The following is a 24,382-nucleotide window of genomic DNA, read 5'->3' as shown; positions in this document are numbered from 1 at the left end:
TGTTTGCTTATACATAAGGAGACCAAATGCCCAATAGGGCTACTGTCTTTGCTACTGGCTAAAAGTGAGCAGAGATTGTGTCAGGAAGATGTCTCTTGGAAGGCTTTGAAATTTTGGGCGTCACAGATGGCAGGTGGGGTGGGGGGACAGCACCCCTGTATCAGCTATTTGTACACAATATTTTTGGCGGTGGACAAAAAAATAGTTTTGCACATGCAGGACCTTGGGATATTTTTGTTTCATGCCATTTAGGACTTTAAAAGTAAAAAACCATGATCTTGACATGATCCTGGAAGCAAACTGGCAACCAATATACCTGTTGCAAGATCAATGTGATATGATATGAAAGACTGGCTTCAGTCAGAACCCTGGCAGCTATATTCTGAAATGAATAAAGCTTCTGGACTGTTTTCAAGGACAGCCCAAAATAAAGTACACAGCAGTAGTCTAATCTGGAGTTACTGGATCATTAGAGACTTTAAGCATAGAAGTAGCAAGGTCTTACCAAAACAAATGTATGCAGAAGGCTTACCGAATTCAAGGGGCTTTACTTCCTAGCTAGGATGCTCAGAAACACACACATTTACATGCACCAGATCAAATTCCCTTCACATATAAGCTGCCACAGAGATACTACTGCAGTCTCTTTACAGACAATAATGTAGGGCATATTAGACAAGTCCTCTCCTAACTGTTAACATGAGAGAAGTCAGGGTTAACCCTTGACTTCCAATCTGTTATGATGGCTAGGCCACATTTTGATGTATTTGCTGTATATACCTAAAAGCCTGAATCTGGCAACCATAATACTTTTCATGTGAAACAATCCTATTGAATCAACAGGTATACTGGCACTGATTTATATTATTCAATGTGACTGAAAATAGGTAACTCCTGCCCCAAGACAGGATATCATTTAAAGAAATAAAGATTTATACTAATAGTGACAACCCTGTAAATCAAAGTCAACTAATTTGACAACAAAGCTGAGACTTATAGGTATCATAGAATGGCCTTTACTAAACACTACATTACAAGCAATCATTAGCCCAGCTATAAAAAGCTTTAAATACTAATGCATTTTTTTAAATTTTCTCTTATATCCTAAACAAGTAATCAATGCACATTAATAAACATAATTGTTTTTTTGGCATTTGTCCATTCAGTTGGTTCACTTTGTCAGCTCCAGCAAACACATCGGTAAAATTCAGTAACCACAACACACAAGGAGGGAACACCATCAATGCCTTCTGCAATATTGCATAATGTATTGAATTACTCAGCTGATCCCACTGTTGGCAGATGGAAACCTCTGAGGTTTGCCATATTGTTTTCTCATGCCATGCGTGTTTGGGGCAATGCTTGTGATGCCTCGTGGCTGATTCACACAACCAAAATCAGCTGGCTTCAAAATTCTAAGCATACCAAGATCCCTGAATTTTCGAGTGCATTTTCCTGCATCTCCCAGATAGCCAATGGCTGTGTGAAGAGGCTTCTAATCTGCAAATGTTATTCTAGTCTCAAGTACCCATGGGGAGGGGGAGATGAATGAAGTTGCCTTTGATAAGGTGAGTTGACAAGATAAGCCAGAGAGTTGCTTTTTAAAAGCAAATATGTACAGAGTCAATGAATACTGTCGTTATACCAAGTCCTACGAAGTAATCATCAGTGCCTGGTCACTTGTAAACACTTCCTTTAGTTTTTTGTTATCTTTTGCCAAAGGATTATAATTAGCAGGATTTTTTTGTGCTTCATCTTCTAGTCAGTACACCAGTTCCACCTATTCCTAGGCCGTGTTCGCACTAGGTGGTAAATCCTGTATCAGGACTACACTAGGTCACCACATACCAACCTAGCATCTTCTAAGGCACCCATCTCTCTGACACACTAGTTGTCAATGTAGTGGAATATTCTTTTAACGAATTAGCAATCCATCGTGTGAATCTCCACTGGAGTGATACACCAAAGACAGAGTAGGGGCGATGAGGCCTGAGTGGCTAAGTTCCAAGCAAGATCATGTAGTGGCCTTTATGTCACTGCCTTGCTGTTTGCTAAGGGTTTCCTAGCATTCACTCATAGGTAGGCTGTAGGATTTGCCTCAGGAATTCAGCACTGTGAGGTCACATCCACACCTTACATTTAAGGCCCATGGCTTCCACCAAAGAATGCCGGGAACTGTAATTTGAAATCTGAGCATCTAAAAATATACTTTTGACTGAAGAGGCGATGCATCAGAGAAGACCCTTAAAAGAACAGCTTACTGGTGGCTCTCATATCGCCAGCTTCTGTACTAGTGACCTGAGAAACCCCAAAAATGAAAGTAAGCTACTCAAGAGAAACTAGGCAGATCAGTAATTCCTCCTGACACTACTCTTTGTTGAGTCTCAAGGTAACTGTAAAAAATTTACTTCTAACTGGTCAGTTGACTCTACAGAAGTAAACAAAAGGAAGAAAGGTCCAGTGACAGAAATGGAAACTTCCTATGCAAAACGCTTTGTCACATGAAGGAAATATATTGCAATTACTGAAATATGAGTAGCATAGGAAGGCCAAAATGGTATCTTCCTTTGATGTGCCAAAAAATACGTGAAAATGTGAATAAAAGGTAACTTATTCAGTGTCAGTCTTACATATTTATAGTTTAAAAATTAGTCAAAGTTTATGTCCTGAGGTTGCACCTACAGGAAGCCAGATGTGTGCCTTCTGCATGTGACCTAAGACAGGCCTGAAGCAAAAACTAGATAATTTCTCGCTCATACTCTACACCGTCGATTGCGGCGGCTTTCTGAGGTGAGAGAAACTGACAGCACTAACTCTCCAGGGCAGAACTTTCCAGTCAAGTGGATCAACGGACTGAAAATCTCTTATGAATAGTCATTAGGCCTTCATTACAAACCCCTCACAACCCAGTTCTCTTTTCGCAACCAAATGCCTTTTGTCATCTTCACAAGGTGCATCATTTAATTACCAATTGATTTCTTTATATATGACAACATGTCAGATAGCAAAATACAGTGTATCTCCCTTAGGGGAAGAAGTCTGTTAACTATCAGCATGCCAGCTTACTGAATTTAGCTGTAAGACAGTTATTCCCTCTACTGTGCTCCCCCCCCCCTTTTTATTCCAAGAAAAAGAAACCCTAGCGTTCCAAACCTCCCAAGTTTTAAAATTAAAGGTAATAAAGGAGGGGAAGAGGTGGAGCAAAACTGGAAAGTTTCATGAGATGGTGGTGCACAGAACCTTTCAAACTGCAGCAAAACAAAAGCAAAACAACAACAAAAAAAACCCTCACAAAAAAGTCCCTATGTTTTAGGTCTGTTGCGAAACAAATGTGTCTGTAATGTGTGTGTGTGTGTGTGTGTGTGTGTGTGTGTCCTCTCTCTGAATACACACTTGTTGGCATCTGCACACTTCTATACACTCAGAATGCCCCAAACACAATTATTCTTATTTAGCATTCGTCCAGCTTCTGACTTCGCTCGCACGCTGAATCTTCCCCTTCACAACTGTCGCCTGATAATCAAGCCAGTGCTGTATTAATAAGCTGTATAATAAGGGAATTTCAGAAATGTACAGGACTATTATACCGTAACAATAAAACCTCAAACTGAGTAAACCAGAGCGGCGTTGAAGGTAGGCGTTTGGAAAAGAATGAAACCAGTGTTACAGTAATGCCCTCCATTGTATGCCAGTGTAAATGCCTGCTTCTTTCATACACAGAAGCCACATTACATGAGTCCGAAATGTTCTCAGAGCATCACTGTGAATGGTTGTGATAGAACCTGGCACGGGCAAGCACTGAAAGCTGACATTATACTGTAGGATGTGCTGCAGGTGTGCGGGCCTGCGAACGTGCTCTAATTACATATTTTCCTGCAGAGCAACAATTAAGGTCGCCAAAATAATTGCCAGTTTCTTAATCCCTCTCTAACAAGACTGACATAAGGAACGGTTTATTTTTCTCTGGTTATTTGGAAAGCATTCCTCAAGATTTTGGTTCTTCCATCACGCTTCATCAAAACCTAATTCTTAGGTTCCAGTGTGTGATTATACCCATTGTTGTTGTTTTTCCTCCCTCTTAAAGCCTCTGTGAATTCGATTGTAACTAAAATTGTGCAGAAAAATGGGCAGTGCTTCACACAGCACACTGTTCTAACATTTCATCTGGTTTAAAAAAGGGGGGTGCATATTTGCCTCTTGTAGGTTAGAGAATCTGATCCACACTTCCAACAACCTTATTACAACTTAGAAAGATTTTTTTTGGATCTGGCATTTAGCACATCGAATATTCAAGAATGCCCAGGACCTGGCCTGGAACCTCTCTGTTTCAAACAAATTTTGTCAAGACTGTTAGCCATATTCCTTGCAACTATTAAGTTTTCTCTGTGCGGTGGCTGTTTATTTCTTTAAGTTCCTGATAACAAAAAGAAGAAAAAACATCTGAGGCAAAAAAAAAGCATGTGCTCAGTTGCTTATAGTTCCAAACTGCATTGGGTTACTATATATTACAGGGCCGGATTTAATGTTTTGAAACTATTATTTAAAGCACACAAAGGCTCAGGATTGAAATACATGAAAGAGTGCTTTTTCCAATATGTACTGGCCTGTGCCTTGTTGGGGTCCTACCTTTTGCTAGAGGTATGTTTTGCAATTACTTAGGACAGGGCTTTCTCCGCAGTGGCTCCCTGACTGTGGAACTGCCTCCCTTTGGCAGTTCAATCATCCCCATCATTGGCAATCTTTCAGCATCAGCTGGAGGCACTTTTACTCAGTCAGTCTGAGTATTAATGGGGGCCACGTCAGACATCAGAATGCTACAGAATTATTAAGCTGTTTATTGTACATAATGTTTTGATTCTGATTTTACAATTTTTTGCTGTAGCTTATGGATTCTTTATTGTGATCTGTTTGGACAAAGGATAGCATAGAAATAAAAATAATAAATAAAAATGTTTGTGGTCCCCAAACTTCACACCCTGCTACAGATCACTTGAAAATGGCTGATGGTCTTGATCGGGGTAGGCAACCTAAGGCCCGTGGGCCGGATGCGGCCCAATCACCTTCTCAATCCGGCCCGCGGATGGTCTGGGAATCAGTGTGTTTTTACATGAGTAGAATGTGTGCTTTTATTTAAAATGCATCTCTGGGTTATTTGTGGGGCATAGGAATTCATTCACCCCCCCCAAAAAAATATAGTCCAGTCCACCACATGGTCTGAGGGATGGTGGATCGGCCCACGGCTGAAAAATGTTGCTGACCCCTGGTCTTGATGGACCACTTATTGTTTTTTTCTGCCTGTTGTAATGTGGTGTGCTAGATTCTGTATTATTTTTAATTGGTTTTTATTGCTTCTTTTATTTCTTACATTGCATTTTATAGCGTTGCCGTTTGAATTCCAACATAAAATGCAACAATAAATAATAAGGCGCAATATGAGAAATGAAAGAAGCAATAAAAACACAATTAAAAATCAATACGAATACTTAACATGCTGCACCCACCGTTCCCCGCCTCTGCTCCCCCTTTACAGACACCCCTCAGGCCACCTGAATGAAGCTCACAGACCACTGGTGGTCCACAGACCACAGTTTGGTAACCCCTTCTCTATAAGGTCACTGTGGCATCTGTTAAATTTGAAGTAAGTGGTAACTCAAACACAGATTCACTACTGATGCTAGTGGATACAGACACATATACCAACTGAGCCTAAGAGCTTGTCCATCCTCCCATTTGTGCCATGCCTAGCAAGCATGGTTAGAGCCATGTTGTGCTGGACCCATACTTTCTAAGCATGGGCCTGAGTGGTTTTCCCCTTGCCCCGCTCCTTTATAAGGCAAGACCTACTCTTCAGCGATAGATCGGAACAAATGTCAATCTGGGGGAACCCCGAGTTGCCGTTTGCTCCGATTGAGCACTAAAGAGCATTTTCCCCAGGGGAACAAGAGGGAGTGTGGATAAGCCCTAAAAGAGGCTCTTGGTGCTGGCACCGACTCTCATATTGTCATTTAGTAAAGCAGTCAGAAAAAGTTATATGAATCAGGCCAACTTCACCCACATCAGATTGCCTCTCAGAAAAGGTGAGCTTGTAAGAGTACTGACCAGTGGCGTAGCGTGGGGGTGCAGGGGGGCCGGCCGCACCGGGCGCAACATCTGGGGGGGGCGCGCTCGCACTCGCAGCTCTCTGCCCCCTGCTAAAATCCACGGGTTAGGGGGTGCAAATTACTCGCCTTGCCCTGGGTGCTGACAACCCACGCTACGCCACTGGTACTGACTCCTGAAGATGAGACTGTGTGACTCCAAAGCCCATTGGAAGCTAGAAACAGTCTTTGCATTAGGTCTTTGACAACATAGCTCAAGATCTGGAACATCGTTGCGTTTCTTTATGCCAGGTCTTATTGGGCTACTTCCCACACTAATTACTTTCCCTCAGAGATGCTTAAAGTGTGCAACTGAAAATGTAGAGTGTGAATGTGGCAAACACATGTTTGCAAATATGTGAATCACACACATATACTCATTCAGGAATCCTGACTGGCTGTGTCTCCCTTTTGAGTTATGCTCTGTGGAACATGCTTTTATCAGAATGAACTGCATCTGTTCCAAGCATACAACCAAGTGATGGAGGTGAGACTAAGCTGAGGTGATCTGTGTCAACTTCTGCCCAGCAATTCAGGTTCACAGCACCGTCACTTCCTCTTCGGGTCAAATCAGTCAACCGTTTTTTAAAAGTCTTATTTTCAAATCTACTTGACTTTTTTTTTTTTTTGGACCCTCGGTTGAATTTGCACATGTTGAGTGAACACACGCACAGAGATTTGCAGAGCAAATTAAATCTCTTGTTCGGATTCCTGATCAGAGAAGCTCTCATTAGAATTTCTTCAAATTAAACAGTGTACAAGTAAGAATGCGATGCGTTCTAAACAAAGGCCCTTCTGAGGAACTGGAGGAAACAAGTACAGTACTGAAATGGAGCCATTATTTGCCATGAATTTCACCACCCCACCCATTAACCCATAATGACAAAAAAACCAAGGCCCTAAAGGGATAATTTGAGCTAGCTTTTAGATGAAGGGCAAGGAAGATGACGAAGGACTGTGGATGGGGGTGGGGAGAGAATGTCACATTTATAGCGCAATCTTATGCACATCTACTCAGATGTACATAACACTGAGTTCAATGAGGCTTATGCCCAAGTAAGTGTGACTGCCAATATGGGTCCCTCCAGATGTTGGACTCCCATCAGCTCAGGAGATGATACTGGAATGGTAGTCACCAGTGTATATGATTATAGGCCTATTTCCTTAATCTAGTACTAGAACAATTGACAAGCTCCCAGATAGGTGTCACCAGTAGGAGGAATAGTTCTGTGAGTATCTAAAATAATTGGAGGACTTCCTAGGTGTTGCATTCTATGGACCGAAATCTTTAACCTGAGTCGGCATGCAATTTTGATTGCTCATGGAAAGGAGATCTATCATAACCAAATTGTAAAGCTTTTCTTTTCCAAAGAGAACCTGGTTCCGAACATGACAACCAAGCAAGTATGAAGGCATGGGGACAGTTGACGCGACTGAGACAAGGCACAGCAAAATCTTGCTTTATGCCAGAAGTAGATTTGCTTGATGTGCAAAATAATATTCAAATATCAGAACATATGAGCATTAAGCGAAAGAAGTCAAACTTGCTTGGGTAATTGTTGGCAACTGGAAAACTTTGCTCTGAGCACATTGAAAGCGAACTGTTACAGTCCAATTGCCAGTTTTAATCCCAGTGATTTAGACAGGCACTGCCCGTCAGCATTACATATTTAACAAGAAGTCGTGATTATAAACCTCTGCTTAGTAGTGCAGGTAAAAGTCCGCTTTTGGAATACATGCTTCACCCACAAAGCCATCAAACGAGCTCCTTTGACTCATAGCACATATTGACAATTTTTCTACTCTATTTACTCTTCCTCGTCTATATGCCACCCTTCATTTTCACCTGTATGTTCGCCCTTTTCCCAGAGCTACACAGAGCTGCTGGTCATCTGCTTTCTTCCTTTAGCTTTCTGCTTCATGTGAAGAATCAACAGAGATGAACATTTTCTAGCCATTCCAAAAAAAATATCAAAAAGTTCTTTGATTTTTTTGCCGTTCCATCCCTGGCATCTGACAACATTAATAGAAATCTTGGGGGTTAGAAACAAAAAGAACATAGCACATCGTTTGCCTTTTTAAAAATAAAATAAGATAGTTTGCTTGGGTAATATTTAAAAGTGCAAGGAAAGAAACTAATGAAGCCGTCTGGTAGCTGAAAGCAAGGATCTGCTTCAGTGTGTCCCCATCACTTCTCCTCCCTTTCCCCTGCCCAAAGTTGAGTGTTTCAAATCAAGTTCCTAAAATGATGTAATCTAGCTTGACAAAAACTGCTGAATCTTCTGAAGTGCTGAGCCCTCCAGTCTCATAGAAGTTAATAGGGAATTTGGCTTCTAAAGAGTTCAGATGTTCTGCCATTTTTATTAGCGTGCTCCTAGGCATCAGTAAATTATGAAAAAACTAAGCCCAAATATATACCTTTAGTCTACTCATATTTGTGTGGGGTATGGAACCATAATGCAATATTGGGATGCACACACTTTTTTTAACAGTGGAGGGTTAAAAATTGTGTTGGATAAGTGCTTTCATTAAAGCTAATAAGCAGCATTTATCTCTCTGCATTAAAATGGTGGATTAAAAATCATTCATCTATCAGATCCTCCCACGAAATACACAGAAAGTTTTAAAGGAATTTTAAAAAACAGATATTGATTAAAACCCATGCTCAGAGATGAAAAATATTAAGAAAATTAGTGACTGCAAATCCAATATAGAAAATATGGAGGGTTTTGGGGGTGGGGGTGGGAGGTAGGGAATCACATGAGAATGATCCAGCCAGCATAACTCTGCAGATGATCAAAGCCAATCTTGAGTACAATTATTTTTTTTATCAGTTCACCTTCTAAACAGTATTTCAGTAGATTTCCTTTCACACAGTGATATTTGTAATAAATGTTCTGCCTTTGTTTTAAAGTCAGTCTGTAGAAAGATGACATCAGCTTAGCAAACAATAAAGTGCCTGTAATATTGTCTCTAGAGGGCTGTTACATTTACTTTGTAGCAGTAAAATTCAATTTTCAAAAAAACACTACATGAATGATGTTAGGTTATTAACCCTATCACCACCATAAAACATCATCTTTGTATGCCGAATGTAGGTCACTATCTGGAAGCCATAAGTTGCTTTTTGTTAAATAATCCATTTAAGCTGCTTTCCTTGCCTACAGCCTGGGTTGTGTCTCTTCAGTGGGTTTTGGGGGGTGGGGGTGGAGATATTCTAGCCTTGATTCACAAAGCTCCTAGGAAGCAAACACACTGGTATTTTTTTATTTTAAGATGCTCTTCTTTCTTAGTTTCGGATTTTTACACTTAGTTCTGAAAAGTAACTCCCATTGTTGCTGGAGTCCCCCTTTCCAGCACAAGGAAACTGCTGCAGATCAGCTTGTGCTCCTGAGAATTCCTTCATGTCTTAATGGAAGGTAAGCTTAGGAAACATGCCAGCAGGCACAATATCAGTGATCAATGTGCTTTAGGATAGCCGATTTCTAACATGCAGGTTTCGTCACTTGTATTGGGTTTCTAAATTATCTCAGCGTAGGGTCAGTGGGATGTGGGAACAAACCTTTTTACAAGAGCACAGTTGAAACCTAAAGTCCAGGGGTATGCAGGGCACATGACTTTGCAGGAAAGAGGATTTGCATACCTGGCAAAGCTACGAAAATATTCCACATACTTTTTTGTTTTGCTTTGAAGTGTGATGTGTCTGAAACCTATTAGTAAGCAAAGGGTTAACTAGTTAAACTTCTACAGCACCCCCCCCCCCCCAGTAAACTCTCTCCAATAGCAGACAATAAGTAAAAGAAGTGCTGGTTATCCATTTTTAAAGGGATGGGGTTGGGTTTTTAAAAAAAGAAGAAGAAGAAGAAAAGGGAAAGAGGATCAAACACCTCAGGCCAACAAAAGGTTGTGTCAGAGGGCCTTCAATCACAAACCTCCTTCAACAAGAGATCTCCCAACCTTCCAGAGCAGTAACCCAGGCAGCGCAGCTAAAAAGTCCCCTGACATAAAAAAAAGAACAAAAGCCCCAGAACAGAGGTATTTATTGTTATGCACACTCCTCTTTTTTATTTATTTTTTATTCAGGCTTCTTCCCCCAACCCAGAGAGGGGGGGAAAAAACTTTCTTTGCATAAGCTATTGGTGTGGGAAGTAATAGTGTTGAAAAGAAAAGCTTCCTTCTCACATTGCGAACCTCCTAGGTTGTGCAGATTGTGTGCAAGGAACACCTGAAGAACGGTGAGGCGAAGTTCAAAAAAGAAGTTAGCATCCATTTCGGGGGGGGGGGGACAGCAAACGCAGAAGGATGAAAACAGTAAATGTATCTTGAACACACATTTTTATCCCCACTCTACTTTTTTTTTCCTTTTGAAAATGAGCCGAGTTGTCTGTGCACAAAGAATGTAAATTATTTGCCTTTACAGTGTCAGGTCTTGGAGGTATCTTAACAGCATGGAAGAATTTTCCACTTAAATGTAAATTATTAACAAGTTGGAATTTTCATTTGTTTTATCTCCTGATGTGCAATCTAAATAAATAAATGGCACAGTTTACAGGATTCGCCACCCACTTTCCCTGCACTTGGAGGGACATATTTTATAAACAAGCTTCCTTGGCTTAAATAGGGGTGGCACATCAGATCATTCATTCCTGCATCACTTATCTTTGTCTCTGCACGTCTGAGGGTACCCTCCCTTCCCCTTTCGCTAAAACAAATTTACCTCCGGTACTTCATCAAGTTTTGCTATGTAATATCGCTAAATAAACATCACAGTGGTTTATTCATAAAATATTCATCTTTCAAAATGTTCCATCCCATCTTTCCCTCCTGGGTTTACCTATGTTTACAAATATGTAAGCCTTGTTAATGTGCCTTGGCTGGGGAATCATGAGAAGTGACCCTCCTTGAGGCAGAAGCCTGCGATGGAAGGAGTGTATTATTTCAGCTGGGGAGAACAGCAAAGCTCCGGGATGATACTGATTGATTAAGACCAGATGGATAGCCACACATAGGTGTGACGAAAATAGAAACATATTGCAAACATCCCAAGTATTGAGGTTGGGGAGGTGTGCGGATCCTGCCCTACCTTATCTGCCTCCTGACAGGTTCTAGAATTTAAGAATGTTAATGGCCACACTAACTCGCGTTCGCCTTTAGTTTGGTGACACTAACCGCAATGAATCAGGCACGAAGTTATGTTTCAAAAATAAATCCCGGTCCCCTCCCCAATCCACACACACTCCTCATCAAAAAATGACAGCTGGTGTACTACTGGGGGTGGGGGGGAAGAGAAGGAAACATACTCTTATTTGTCCTCAAATTAATTCACCGGGGCTGATTCCACCCATTTAAATTTATATGTGCTTAACCTCCCCCCCCCACCCGCCATGCCAGAGAAAACTTTTTACCAACAGCCAGAGCCCACATCCTCACCCTGAAATTAAACTTTCTGAAACCACAGAATGGAATAAGTGGAGAATTAGTGACCTCTGGTTTAGAGAAGAATGTTTCATTGATACCGTCTCGGCTTTTATGTTTATTGGCCATAAATTGACTGACTCTCTCTCTCTCTGTAAGGCTTTGGTTGCTCTTCACAGAAAATAAAAGCTAATGGGCTGAATCCTGCTCACCTTACTCAGAAACACAGTGAATGGAACATGGCCGGGGGGGGGGGGGGGGCGGGAGGAAGCTGCTCACTATCTCCGCCAATTCATTGATGAAAATGCTACTATGTTTGATGAGGACGTTGACCTATTAGTATCTAGTGCTGCTCCATGGCTTGGGTTACATCTTGCCACAATATTATTTGTGGGAGTTGGGAGTGGGGAGTTGGAATCTCACGTGAACCAAAGGTACCAAAAGAAAACTCACATTATTTGAATTGGGGTTAAAATTTGAAGTAAGTGAAATGGAACCTGTGGAACTGCATTTGTGCCAAGCGATAGTACCAATTGGCTACTGGACCCAGTTTCAATTGTTTACTCCTTCTTTCACAAATTTATTTTGATAGTGTGTGATGCGGTGCTTTGAAATTATTGCCCTGGGGCAAGGTACGGTGGTGCTGGTAATAGCAATTTACAAATGTTCCAGTTGTACTGTTTACAAAAATTAAAGGATAATTTTAAAGTACACAAAACACAGCCCTGCATATTTATTACTCTTCTCAAGTTCTACAGAATTATTGGCCATTAGCTAGTGACAACTGGCTTTAGGAAGGGAGGGGTAGGAGGAAATCTTTGGAAGAAACAAGACTCTTAGTTTTTCTCTTTCCCCCCCTAAAACTTATGTTCTTCTCAGCAGGAAGCCTTAGTTCATGGTCTCCCTCACAGAAGCCTGAACCTATTCCGTACATGCTATAAACATCCTCAGGTTTCACAGACAAACATTTGTCCATAAAATCTTGACTGGCATTTTCTGGAAGTATGTGTGTGTGTGTGTGTGTGTGTGTGTGTGTGTGTGTGTGTGCATTAGCTCTGAAGCAACTCCTGATAGGTTTCTTTATATGTTACAGATAGTTAACATGCTTTCTTCTTGTGTCTGCATGAAATCTAATCCTTCTAGCTGAGAATTTGCTTAATCACAAAGGCTACAAATCACTGACTCCAAAATTATTCCGCTGAAGTTCCACTGAGGCTTTTTGAATTAATTTGAAACTATTGAGGATGTGGGCTGAAACTCAGCAACCTTATTTAACAGTTCAGGTAAACTGAGTTTGGCTTCAGCTGATGTGCAGCTTGATCCTATGCCTACGTTCTCAGATGTAGATCTCCCTGGGTTCCTACTGGGTTCAAAGGCGCCTCTGACCCTCCCCTGCATGCGCCTGGGATGGCAGTCATACAACTTAATCTTGTGCAAGTTTACTCAGCAGTGAAATTTACTGTTTTCGGTGAGATTTTACTCCCATGTAAGCATTTGTAGGACTGCAGGCTTTCCTGTAAATCATTTAAACTGAAATATTGAGTCAACTTCAGGAGAGGAGAAAGTGGTGGTACTGTAATGTTCAAAGACATTTATTCTAAAATACATTTACAACCGAACTGGCAAGTATGCCAACAAGAAAAACATGTTTTTTTTAAAAAAAAAAAAAAGCAGGAGGAATGCTTGGCATAACGATATAAAAATATTTGTCCAGTTTCCAAGCTGAAGATGACTTTATTTTCTTTATTTTACAACCCAGGTGACCACAGTTGTAAAGGCTTTCCTTTCTCTCTCCCCCAGCTGAGAAATAAAACCGGCTCATTTAAGGAGGGATCATTATTGTCAGAAGGATCTTTTGGCTTCGAGACTGTTTTCCACAAAGCTGAATTTCACCTCCCCATAGAATCTTGGAAGTTAAATTGGGAGAATGTTGCTCAAGACAAAGAAGAAGGAAAAGGCTTGTTTGGGATAAAGAAAACTGAAGCATCGTTACTTACACAATGGCACTAAAATACACAGGGCATTACTTCTTGACTTTTCTCTACAGGATCTACTTATTTATCTCCTGTGCATGTTAGGTTTTATACAAGAAATGTGTGTGTGTGTTTTAATTTATCAGTTGAAACATGCAAGTGAGATAGCAGCTTCGTCTCATTTTATCTGTACTTGAAGGCCTCAGTATCAAGTTTTAAAAGAAGCCTGCACATTTTCATCTGTGTGTGTGTGCTGCTTTCTCAATCACATAACCACATGATAAGGGCATTATACACATACCCTGAACCTAAGCATGTGCTCTCAGAAGTGAGTTCCACCAGTTTCAATGGGATGTGTTGCCAAGTAAGTCTGCACAGAATTGCAGCCTGTGGATTCTTCCCCAACCTCTGTTCCCTCTGTCCATGATGACCAACATCCAAACAGATGCAAACGCCCAGGGGCAAGGAGCTTATGTTGACCCATGGAATTATTTATTTTTTTAAAGACCTATGTTTATCTTACAAACAGATGATCGCAAAAAAGAATCACAAAATACATGACATGAGCAACCATCTGTGGTAAGAAAAATACTGATTGAGGATCAACCTGGATAAATGGTGGCAGGTGAGGTTGGGAGTAGCTCCACTAGCACTGTGGTCTGCCAACACTCTTGAAAGCACAGCTTGTGAATGGCCAGAAATGTTCTGCCAGGCCTTCTAGTAAGGGCAATGGGACTTCCTCCAACCTTGACGGCCACTCAGTGGTGGTGTGAGTCAAATGCTTTCTCCCACCTTGCCTTGCACCCAGTTCTCTGTTCAGTTTCAAAAGTGGTTTGCCATCAGCCATGGGACACGAATCTATTGGTGCTGCTTACTCCTGCCCATTATTATATAGAGAGTGGTCATACCAATCTGTTTTGATGTTGATTCTTGGAATAATAACTCAAGATTGTGAATGCTCTCATGGATATTAATGGGCAGGTGCAAAAGCAGATGAAGAGATGATAACCAAAAGTAAAAGTCCATCTCATGTGGAATTTTTACTTTAAAAACAAAATATAAACCTATGACCAGGCATGGGTGGTACTAACCCCTTAGATAAAATGAACTCTTTCTACTTCAAAACTGTAATTGTGAAGAGACTGGATTATTGGAAACAAAAACTGTTTCTGATGTTATTTTACTAAATATGTCTTCGTGCACATGTGTCTTAACATCCATATCTCGCGTTAAAGGATTATGCATGCATCTTTGCCCACCTAAGAGCTTTGAAGCATGCCTCTTTTCTGAAAGACAGACCAATATAGCCCTTCCTGTATTCTAGTCTGTGTACACCTGAAAAAAAGGAATATAAGAAGCAACCCTAACTCTCACTGATTTCGATATCACTTCCCTACATGTCAGATTTGCATTTTAGGGTACAAATAGTTCTGTCTCCCTTCACCCCAAACTCTTTGTTCTACATTGTATACACTAAGTCATTCCTTCCTTTTGAAAGGCAAACATAAGAGTCTAATAACGAAGGAGGGATATTAGGGCAGTATTTGGGAGAAGGGACATTGTGAGGTTTCTGTACAAACCAATTGTGGGAAGGTTTGCTCCTCTTCTGTGTGGTCCAAGCTTTCGTGTAGGGAATAAAAACAGGAAGTAGAGCCCCAAATATTCGGCACTGCCCATTTATGTAACTATCAGTAGCAAATCATATGAAAGGACTGACTTTCTGGATGCTCCCACCTTATAATATTTGTAGATACAAGGTAACAAGCAAATTCAGCAGCAAGGCAAGGAGGCCAGACAGACTATGCTCCTCCCACTTTTTAAAACCAACCAATCCCAAGCTTCAAAGCAATTAACTCAATAAACAACAATAACAGGAACACAGGTAGGCTTTGAGGTGCTATTCACTATATTGCGTCTAAGATCACATGTAAAACTATCTGGCTGCATGACTATCTCTGGATGCAAACTTCTTAAGGTGGACAGGGAATGATGTAACTGCAAGCCAGTTAGGTTAACATCTGTTCTGGGAAAACTTATGGAAAACATGATCAAGGATAGAATTGCCAAGTGTATAGAAGAAGAACAGGTCTTGCTGAAGAAGAACCAGCATGGTTTCTAAAGGGTGAGACCTGACTAACTGACCATTTAGCATTCTTTGAGAGCGTTAATAACCATATGGGTAGGAGTCACCTAGTAGACACTGTCTACATAGACTTTCAAATAGCCTTTGGTAAAGTCCCTCACCAAAGATTCCTTAGTAAGCATAGCAGTCATGGGATAAGAAGCCAGGTCCTCTTATGAATCAGTAACTCATTAAAGAACAGGAAACTTGGAGTCAGAAGAAATGAGCAGTGCTCACAATGGAGGATGTAGGAAGTGAGATCTCTCAAGCATCAATACTAGGACTGTTGCTTTTTTATCTTGGTCATACGTGGCATGGAATTAGGGACGAGGAGTCTTTTGTTTGCTGATAATACTAAATTGTTCAGGGTGGGTAAGAACAAAAAGGGAAAGGCGCTCCCCAAACTGTGTGGATAAGTGGCATCTGAAATAGCAGAGAAATCTCAATGTGAACATGAACCCAGTGTGTGGCGATTGTGAAAAATGTGAATTTCATATTGGGGGTTATCAAGAAAGGGTTTGAAAATAAAGCTGCCAGTATCATTATGTATTCATACAAATCTATGGTGCTACTCTGCTTGGAATACTGTGTTCAATTCTGGTCACTGCACCTCAGAATGGGCATTTTAGAGCAGAAAATGTTTCGGAAAAGGGTAATAAAAAAGGAACAACTCTGTTATGAAGAAAGGTTACAACACTGGATTTTTAGTAGCTTAAAAATAAATAAAGGATTATGTATGGTGGATAAAGAGATGTCTTTCTTCTGCTCTCATAACAGTAGAACCCGAAACCATCCCATGAAATTGAATGTTGAAATATTCAGGTCAAAGGAAGTACTTCATCACTTAGTCATAATTAAACTATGGAATTCATTACCACATGGCAGAGGTGGGTTTAGGGGAGAGCGACCAGTTCAGTCGCACTGGGGACAGAGCCTTGGGGGCACAGCAACTATGATGTAGAACGGAAGGCGATAGGGGGGAGAGACAATTTTTTGCATCGCACAGGGTGCCATTGAAATTGGAGACCCCAAGGTCCACCACTGCACATGATGTAGCAATGGTGACAAATTTGGTTTTAAAATAGATTTAGATGGTTTTGAAATTAATTTATGGCAGCTGAGGCTATCGAAGACTACCACTACCAGCCATGATGGCTGTGTACTTCCTTCAGCAGTGGAAGCAGGATGGCTCTAAATACCAGTTTGAAGGGAGAGTGCTGAGGCACTCATGTCCTGCTCAAGGGCTTCCCATGCACATCTGGTTGAGCACTGTGAAAACAGGATGCTGGATGAGGTGGGCCTTTGGCCTCCTCTTGTGTTCTTTCTTTCCTCTCTTTCTCCTTTTCTCTTTCTCTTTCTTTCTTTCTTTCTTTCTTTCTTTCTTTCTTTTATGAGTAATCAGGCCACAAATCTCTCTCTAGTGTGTGTGTGGAGGGTGCCTGCATACAGTATTGCAGAGCTCCAAATTACAACCCATTTTAAATGACTTTATTATGGATTTCATGCTTGCAGTTCATTTGTTTCCTTAAACCTCCCACGCCCATCGCTGCCCTATGAGCATACAGCATGCAGGCAGCATAGCAGCTCCCACATGTCTTTGCCGACACAATGCAACTTTGTTTTCAGCACTGTAGAGCTTTCCACAAAACAACGCAGACTGAAATGCTTTGCAGAGTTGAAGAGGAGATATGGAAGAAATTACAGTAAATACCGTGCCGTCTGCAGTGATCCCACATTCCTGCCAAGAGTGTGTGGCTCTCCCTTGCACACCAGCCCCACCCCGATGGCCATCATCACGTTGTCATATTTGTCTCATGATTAAAAGGATAGATGGACCAAACCTTCCAAAGGGGCAGAGCTGCCTGTTAAAACTTTGCTCTTTGCCTTGTTAAAGTCTTGAATGGGAAGGCCTACGGAGAAGGCTTTCCCCCTTTAGTTTGCTCTTGTTAAGGGACCAGCCCAGGGAAAAACCCAGCCCAACCCAAATCAGCCCTACTGAAATCCAACAAAACAGAAGCATATTGTTAAATTCTCAAGTTCCACTGATATCAACAAGATTTAGTTGCAGCTAACTTTCACTGGATTGCACTCCCCACGTGTGTGCGGAAATGCAGTTTCCCCATTAAAAGAAAGTAAAGGACCTACTAATCATAAGTAGTTGTGTACCTACATCTAACCACTTGAACTGCTGCTATGTGCAGAAAATGTTGGTTTTGTGGGCCGGCCCTCCTTTGATCTGTAAATTAATACCTTGGTTTTTGTCTCATAAGGCTAGCTGCGAAATGAACTAACTAGTATTCAGATAAGGACAATAAGAAGATGTGGAGGTAACAGTAAAATATCTTTGCCCTGGCACCTTTGTTCATGAGCCTACGACAGGAAGTTCTCCTATACAGACAACTGAGCTCTAGTTCTATGCCCATGGTTTTCTTCCATTTGGGTAAGGGGTGCTACTTCCAAAATATGGTCTCTGTCGATCTAGGGTTACTAAGATGTATTTCATTGTAGTGAGATCTGAAAAACACGTCTTTAATTTCTGCATGCCGAAAAGTTTCACTGCCACTTCTACATGGGACAATTAGCATGTATGCCAGAATACAGTGTCATATTCTATATGCTAGAATATACTCTAGAAATAGAGGAAAGAATCAGTCATGTGAGGTGCACATTGCAGGGAATGAGCCAGCTTCTTATGGGGTAGTTTTAAATGCATAAAGCTGTCCAGAGATAGACACTTTCTTGCCTAAAGATCTGCAAAATTCTGGAATATTGAGGAACCTTTTGAAATACAGCCTGCTCTTGTAGATCAGGAAGTTATAGGAAGGTTGCAAGTAAAAAAATACCATGCCTCAACGTTCTCTTGCTCCAAGTGAGTGTGTGTGTGTGCTTACTCCCTAGTGGATTTCATTCTACTTTAAGAAATTACAGTTCATCATACTATGCAGCAGATAGCAGGGATATATGCATGCCAAACCCACCATCTGAACCAATGATTGCTAAATAGTATTCTATTCTGCCAATTAATGCAACTTAATTTTAATCATAAACCGAACTAGTCTTGTTCTAATGCGGTCTGCCTCACCATGACTGTAAAAGCTAACATCTCCTGTTAAGGAAAATAAACTTTGGTTTGCTTTCTTCTTCTTCTTTTTTAAAAATTGTATTCCTGAACAAAACAGTGGCATGGTTCCCCAATAAAATATATAGTGGTGTGGGCTGAAAAGTGCATGTATAGCAATCCACATTATTAGAATGTTTAAATATTAATTATTCCACTGCGTAGTAAAGATGATCAAGTGGGAGTGTCAACTAGTTTTCTAAAAGCGGCAATGCTCGTTTTAATCTAAACTTCAACTGTTAAGCAAAAAACTAAAAGACCAGCAAGTTCAGCCTGCTCCAGTATGTTTATTTTTATTGGTTTCTACAACCTTGTGTGTGTGTGTGTTTTTTTTAAAAAAATAAAAATAAAATCCAAACATAACCCATAAAACGACATTAACTCCGTAGCTTTAATCACTGCCAATAAGACTCCAGCGGTATATTAGAAATTACGGCTCTATTTCTTGAAAGCAACATAATTTGGAGGGGTGGAGGCGGGGGAAGGAACAGGCAGCCAATACAGAAGTGCAAAGTTCAATAAAATACACTTAACTGTTGAAAGCCCAAATTCTTAGAGACGTGCACATGTTTATGTACCAAAAAAGGGGACCCAAATGCATGTTGCTTTCTCCCTCTCCCACAGTTCTTCCCTCTCCAAAGCAGCTTTCAGCTGTTCAGAAGTGAGCCATTGTGTGAAAAAATATTGTTCAGGTGGTACCTTGTTCTGGTGTGTGAGAGAGGCTTGAGAGACAGATGGGTAGACAGATGTACAATGCTACATAAAAGTAGAAAGACTGACATTATCGTGTGTGTGTGTGTGAAGCCTTAAGTGACTGAGTGTGAGCTGGAGGAAAATGGGCACAGCTGTGGGAAATAAAGAGTTAAGCCGCTCTCCCCCCCCCCCCCGCACTCTTCCCTTCCCCTTAGAAAGCTCTTGCTCCTTTAAGATTTTCATAGTCCAATCCGTGAGATGCGGAGCAAAAAGAATCACTTTGAGATTCTTAAGAGAAAGACAAAGAAAGAGTGTGCGCTCAGACTCTTAGGCTCCCTTCCGTCACTCATGGATGCCCTGCCAGGATTTCCCACCTGAGACAGATTGCGACGCATGTTCGAATCACTCATGCACAAGAAGCAATACACAAGTTCAGTGTAAAGCCACTTTAAAAGCTCATCGGGTGCATACTTTACTTGTACAAAATACCTTATTCATGACGGAGCAGAGAGGGCCTAGGTAATTACTTGAATCAAGGTGGCCTCAGAAGTGTTTAAATCTACAAGGACACTTAGAGCATGAATAATGCAAAATAATTTGCATCTAAATTTTTTAAGTGTTCTTTATTCAAAAACTAAAATGCAGTTCCGATTAAAGTTTGATGAGTGAAAGCTGAGCACTTCGTGCCCACTGTGAAACGTCTCCTATTTGTGGAAATTATTTCAGACAGAGGAAAAGGGACAAAAGAGATGAAAAGAGAGAGAGAAGTCAGTGATTAAGCTGCACTATTTTAAGGCATCCTTGCTTTGTGATACTGGGGACTAGCGAGTCAACTTCACTGCTTGCTGAACTGGTCCATGCCCAAACGCCATCTCTTTCGCAGCAGCAACAGTGAAAGCAACCATCAATTTATGAGCTGAAGAAAATAACTATTCTTTTGAGGGTGATGATCCTAATAAGCTACTTTTGTCTCTGTAGCCTGCACAATACTTTTGCTGAAGAATATACTTGTTTTGCATCCTGTGGAAAATATTAAGTGCAAAGCTAACAGAACTGTTTATAATGGCATAATAAATTCAGATTATTGCAGAAGGGTTGTGTATTTGTGTGTGTGTGTGTCACGCATGCTCTTGATACCATTGACAGCAAAAACAGAAACCTAAGCAGTCTGGCAATGTTCTGAATATCAGATTTTATAAAATAATGTATTCAGAACCACCATAAAATTGTCTGAAGGCAAGAACAAACTGTCGTATAGTTCTAACCTACTTCTTATCTATTAGAGAACAGGAGAGGAAGTAAATAGGTGCACATCAGAAACAACAGCTTTTACATTCAGATGTTAGCAGCCATGGCCTTAGTTTCATAAATCACTCTTTACTTGCCTGTGACCAGTCCCATCCAATAGGAGAGGCTGTGAAACAAACTGCTCCAACTTCTATAGAAAGGAAGTTTTGCCAGAAATCAGACTGAGTTCCTTTTGCCTGGCTTTCACCATGTAAGCCATTGTCTCTAAAGCTGGGATGAAAATGACTGCATGTGCAACTTATTTAAGACATTCTGAGTGACTTCTCTCATCAGGAAAGATACAGCTTCTCCCGATATATCTCATTTTTTTCCTTTCAATAATGGGCAATGTGGGCCTCTCAGCAGAGCAGATGCCAACAGGTTATGTTCGAGATATGATCGATTGCAGACTCGAATCAAAACTTTCAAAAGAATATTTGCAGAGAAAAGCAATTTTGCTTCCCCAGCCTTAACTATGTGAAGAATTTATCAGAGGCTGCTCCAAAACCGGCTGCCCCTTTCAGATGAGTGTGCTAGCCACACTTTCTTAGCGAGTGTATATGCTAGGTTTTCTTGGATTTGGAACAATGAGAACATTTTTTTTAACTCATTGAACAAAGATTTCCCCAGCAACAGACCCCCCGCTCAGCAGGTCACCTATCCTTGCGACAGTTTTTCTTTTCCCACGCTAACCCTAGGGCTCATTTGCATAAGGTCTCTGTTGTGACAATTAGTTTCAGGTGAGCTGATTTCTATGAAGCTTGCCCAAGACGATACACAAGCTCTGGGCCTCCCTGATCCTGGGCCTAATTGCGACTGACTGGCACCAGACACAATCACCCTCTTGATTCAGCAAATTGTCCTGCAAGTAGCTTGTTGTGACCCTGCAACGCACAAATCATATCATGTCAGACTGGCATGGTAAACAGCAGATAAAATGAAATTAGGGGAAAGACATTTAAAAGAGAGAGAGAGAGGAAAAAATACCTTCAATATATTATGTCAAACTTTTGTTATCTAGAGAAATCACAAATTTGTGCTGTGGAAAAAGCACTCTTAATGACCAAGTATTGAAACTTGATTTTAAAAAAATATTTAAAAAAATAACGTTTGGATGATTTTAGTGGGTAAAGGGAGTTCTGAAATGCTTTCTTCCAAAAATTTCCCTCTGTGGTGTTGTAAAAAGAGGCAACAAGCTACAGGGTATATCAATAGGCAGGTTAGCAGAGAGCTTTGTCATTTCCGCAAAGTAAAACAACAACAACAACCCACAAAAGCAGTCAAAGCCAATGAATATTAACTCTGTGCACAGCAGCCAAAGTAATGCTAGAACTTTTTCTTTCTCCTAAGACTAGCAAAAAGACAGCAAAGGGAGTGAGCATCAGCAAGGGCTTTTCAGAAGGGCAGTTTTCCAAAGCTGCTGCTTCTCTGTCCACTATTTGCTTTAATGCCGACGTGAATGTTTCTTTTTGTCAACTTGGTTCCGCTTGGCGTTACAGTCAATCCACCAACTACAGAACTGCCTCTCAGATAGATGGCGAAGGCTAAAGCCTACTCTTTTGATCCGCCTGCAAAAGCCATGCTGAACCCAATCCAAGATTTGATTGAGACAAAAAAGAAAGAGTAAACCTTCACCAAATCAAACACAACAAAATCACAGTGTGCCACAAGAGCACCACTCTTCATCCCTAAATTGATCAGCCTTGTGGGTCATATCTTATGCAGTCCACTTCTTCCATAATTCAGTTTACAGAAACTTACACCTTGTGCCTAATGTATAATAAACCAGAATAGGCTTCGGCCCTGTGTTTGATTTTGGTCTTTATAAACAGAAGAGATGGGTTCTGCAAAATGTATTATTCACACAAGGGCTGAAAGTATTCATCCACAGTTGCTCAGACCTCAGTTTTGATGTCAGACTTAGGCAATTCCGTTGGACTACTAATTTTAGTGAGCAAAGGGGTTAAACATTTGCCCACTGCAGATATTTATAAAATGGCTGTTCAGATGGATTAAGCCCATTAACACTGGATTAACTCCGGTTAGCTAGGGAAGTTCTGGCATTATCTCCAAATGAACAACAAGATCTTAAAATTTTCAGCAGAATCCATTCTAAATGCAACTCACTGGAGATTTTTCCTGCATAAGCACCATTGAAATGATGCAAGAATACTACAGTGTTTTTGCATGGCTCCCATTCATATCAATGGGGACTGCACAAAGATTTACAGTGAATTGTGATCTGTTAAAATATCTTCCATATTGGTGGAGCAGCCAATATCAAAATGTCACAAATTCACATTTGTTGACATGTTCAGTTTTGGGTTGAGAACTGTGGCTAAGAGGGGCTTCTGAAGCCAGCTGCCCTCTGTTAATTTTGTAATCCTATAACCTGATAATGGGCTAACTGGTCTTTTTGAAATATAGAAGAAGGAATTGCAAAAAGTCACCTCTGTGCTGAAATCAGCAATCCCCTGTTCTAGCCTAGGGAAATTTTCATATTCTTGGTGACATAAGGCCTAATTCTTCTTGCCCTAGGACAAATCCATTGGATCAAATGGCACTACTCCCGATTTACATACCTCCGAGATACAAATGCACCATCTTTAATTTTATTACCCCATTTAACAGCAGTTACAAATGAAGGAGGAATACAGTCTGTTAACAAAAGGGCTGAGCTAAGTGTAGGTAGCGGATTTTAGTATAGCGTTCTGCGTAAAAGAAATACTGCAGCCACCACAGCCTACAAAACCAAAAACTCTTGTAACTGCCCTTATCTTTCCCTGGACTATAAGAGGGAAATGGAAATAGTTATTCAAGGTGGAAATGGCTTCTAAGCATAGAGGAAGAGCAAATGCTTCCCTGTGTAGCTACTTACTGTGGCCATTTGTATCTTTAATACACAGAACTTTCTGCAACATAACGCCGGCCAGTATTCATTCCAATTCTTCATTCCTCCCATTACCCCATTCTTAAGTATTAGTTCTCACAAAGAGCAGATAATATGATAGTAAACCTGTTCCCAGGATCAAGGTGCTGGTGGGGGCCTTTTTTTTAATGGAATACTTCCCCATACAATCAAAAAACCAACACAGGAAACTGGAAGTGAGGGAGGAAAGTTCTAGTATAGCATTCGTCCCTCACATACTAGTTTCCTATGTATGGAGGAATATTTTTTCTATTTTGGAGTATTTTAGTGATATGAGCCTCACACCTGTAGTCTGAAATGATGCTATCCAGGCCCAGGTTGGATCACCTCACCTGTGCTTGTTGAGAAATGAGACCAGCTCCCAACGTTTTTCACAGGCTCTTTCTCACCCATTACAGTTCTGCTCCCTTCCCTATCAAACTGACAAACCCCATCCAGTTTTAACCCTCCAATAAGTCTCCTCACTTCTGAGCCTTTTCCCTTGCACTTACATCTTTCGCAAGGTTGGCTGTTAGGGGTTTCAAGTAGCAGCTGATACACAGGTTCTGCACTCGCCAGTGGCGTAGCGTGGGGGGTGCAGGGGGGCCGGCCGCACCGGGCGCAACATCTGGGGTTAGGGCAAATCCATGGGTTAGGGGGCGCAAATCCACGGGTTAGGGGCGCAAATTACTTGCCTTGCCCCGGGTGCTGACAACCCACGCTACGCCA

At 41.0% G+C, this 24,382-nt stretch overlaps 1 protein-coding gene and 1 long non-coding RNA gene across 10 annotated transcripts in view; both read right to left on the bottom strand.

Annotated features, from left to right (window-relative positions):
* ZEB2 (zinc finger E-box binding homeobox 2) overlaps window positions 1-24,382 on the bottom strand; it is a 162,640-nt gene that overhangs the window by 93,933 nt on the left and 44,325 nt on the right. The window lies entirely within an intron of this gene.
* LOC310748019 overlaps window positions 4,337-24,382 on the bottom strand; it is a 48,030-nt gene continuing 27,984 nt past the window's right edge. Inside the window, exons 2-3 of the long non-coding RNA XR_014541065.1 lie at window positions 6,269-24,219; window positions 4,337-6,094 (exon numbers count right to left, since the gene is read on the bottom strand). This is a non-coding gene — a long non-coding RNA (uncharacterized lncRNA). The remainder of the gene's footprint in view (window positions 6,095-6,268; window positions 24,220-24,382) is intronic.

The sequence above is a fragment of the Podarcis filfolensis genome, assembly GCF_964270895.1.
Source record: "Podarcis filfolensis genome assembly, chromosome: 1".
Taxonomy (NCBI): Eukaryota; Metazoa; Chordata; class Lepidosauria; order Squamata; family Lacertidae; genus Podarcis; species Podarcis filfolensis.
The sequence above is the reverse complement of the archived record's forward strand: the minus strand, read 5'-3'. Positions and strand labels throughout refer to the sequence as shown.